Raw genomic sequence first — 2,777 nt, forward strand, 5'->3', positions numbered from 1 at the left:
CTATCTATATCTATTTATATATATTTATATATCTTTATCTATATTCATATCTATATTTAATATTACAAAGTAAAAATCTCGTCTCCCCCATTTTTCATCCACTTTACCCTAATTATCCGTGCATAGGGATCAAAAAATTGATCGAAAGCGACGAAGCAGTACTATACTATGGAATCCAAGAACAGTTGGCCTAAGATTTTTCTATTTTATCAAAATATGTAACAAAAAACGATAACAAACAACTATGTTAAATTATCGTAATATCGATAAAAACGGTATCGGTCGGTATGAGATTTTTTTTTTTCCATAGCGATTTCACCCCTACTTGTGCAATATCACTCTTCTTCTGTTTATTGGTTTGTTGTCTCTCATTTAATTTAGAGTTCACTCACGCCCTACTCGTGCAATGCACTCATGCCACTAGCCTAGCCGGTGGAGCCGCCGTGAGGAGGTCATCCTAAGGCCCTGTTTAGATTAGAGATGAAAATTTTTTGGGTGTCACATCCGATGTGTCGGAAGGGTGTTTAGAAACTAATAAAAAAATAAATTGCATAGCTCATCAAGAAAACTACAAGACAAATCTATTAAGTATAATTAATCTATTATTAGCACATGTGAGTTACTGTAGCACTTAAAGCTAATCATGGAATAACTAGGCTTAAAAGATTCGTCTCACATTTTTCAATTAAACTGTGTAATTAGTTTATTTTTTATGTACATTTAATGTTCTATGTATGTGTCCAAAAATTCGATGGGATTGATGAAAAAATTTTAGGCGGAAAACAGGGCCAATGGTTGTTGGAGGCCCCGTGGGGGGCTTTTACTATTTCCGATGAGGCGATGCGGTCGGATCTCAGCAATATGGCGGCGTAGTGGCGGCTTATAGTGGACTATTGCTGGCTAATCTCCCTTTGCAATGGCTAGTACGGTGTGGGATAGCATCTTGTGTCGGTGCAAGTAGCTAGATTCGATGACATGACGACTACATGGCTCTGTAATGGACTATGACAACTAGCTTTGAAAAGTAGTGGTTGACGAGGTACGGTACATGGTTAGTACCGACGACAAAAGCTACGATGATGCCGCATCGTTTGATGGCTTTGTTAATGAGGATGGTGTTGCGGTAGGCAGTGGTGGATCCAGGATGAGGACAAAGGAGGCTAAATAGTGAACATTTAAGATTAAAGCTAGAGATAAGTAAAGATTTAGAGCTAATTAATACTAATTTAATGAACAAATCAAACTCATAGAGGGAGGCTATAGCCCACCTAGCCCCCCCTTTGGATCCACCCCTGGCGGTGGGACAACCAGCTAAGGCCCTGTTTAGTTCCTCACCTAAAAATTTTTCATCCATCCCATCGAATCTTTGGACACATGCATGAAACATTAAATGTAGATAAAAAAATAAACAATTACACAGTTTGGCTGAAAATCGCGAGACGAATCTTTTAAGCCTAGTTAGTCCATGATTAGCCTTAAGTGCTACAGTAACCCACATGTGCTAATGACATATTAATTATACTTAATAGATTCGTCTTGCAGTTTCCTGACAAGTTATGTAATTTGTTTTTTTATTAGTTTCTAAAAACCCCTCCCGACATTCTTCCGACATATCTGATGTGATACCTAAAAAATTTTCATCTTCAATCTAAACAGGCCCTAACAAAGATATGGAGCAATAGGAGGTGGTAGAGAAGCGATACACACTACAGCAGGGCAGGTCATATATATATATATATATATATATATATATATATATAGTGGTGTGGTGTGTGACGTGGTCCTAAACCAACTGACAGCTGCCTTTTTAACCTTTGAAAAGTTATGGCTACAAATATTGTGCACTGTTTTTTTATAAGATAAAAACACTGTTAGCTACCGACTTACTAACAAGCGAACTTATATATACATGCGTGATACACAGCCCCGTGCAACGTAACACTCCTTCCATGCCGTTAGATCAGCCTCCGTGATGGATCTGTGATTCGCGAAATTACCAGGAGGCATGCGGTGCTTGCGCAAAGGACCAGCGGAGCAGCCATTAGTAAGAGCATTTCCAATACAGGAACCATTGTGGTTTCTATAGACATTAATTGCAGTGCCATCTAAGCATTTTGCTGATGTGACAATATAGTTATTGAAGAGAGAGAGAGTAAAAATCATATAAACTAGGTCTAAGTTAGAAACCATATCTACACAAAATCCAAGACATGAAGTGATATGATTGGCTAAGAATAGAGAGATAATGAATGTGATTGGCAGAAACTATCCATTGGAACCATAGTTTCTATATATAGTGTCTATAGAAATTAATAGGTATAGAAACTATATATAGTTTTTAGCATTGGAAGTGCCCTAAGCATGATGATTTTTTTTCTTTTTTTGAAACACCAGTAAGCTTGAATGAACAGCAGGCGAATGTGCATGAGGCACGCATAGATATTGTGGTACCAGCACTACTGGGCTGACCAGATACAGGCCCACCAATGAGTGTGTTGCCCGTTTCCTATTGTGTTGGTCGGTGGAAGCATCTACCCATTCATTATTGTGCTCGGTGAAAGGCGAAAGCCCAATTTAAAAAACACAAGGCCCATGTCCTGACGATGTTAATCTCAAAATAATTAATACTAGTTTGGGTGATCCCTGTTCGTTTGAGGTTGTCTATCTAAGATTTTGTTTGGTTTGTATCGGTAAAATTTAACTCTCATCACATTAAATATTTAGATATATGCATAGAGTACCAAATATTATGTATGAAACTAAAAACACAGCTAGAG

Source organism: Sorghum bicolor, chromosome 5, assembly GCF_000003195.3.
Source record: "Sorghum bicolor cultivar BTx623 chromosome 5, Sorghum_bicolor_NCBIv3, whole genome shotgun sequence".
NCBI lineage: Eukaryota > Viridiplantae > Streptophyta > Magnoliopsida > Poales > Poaceae > Sorghum > Sorghum bicolor.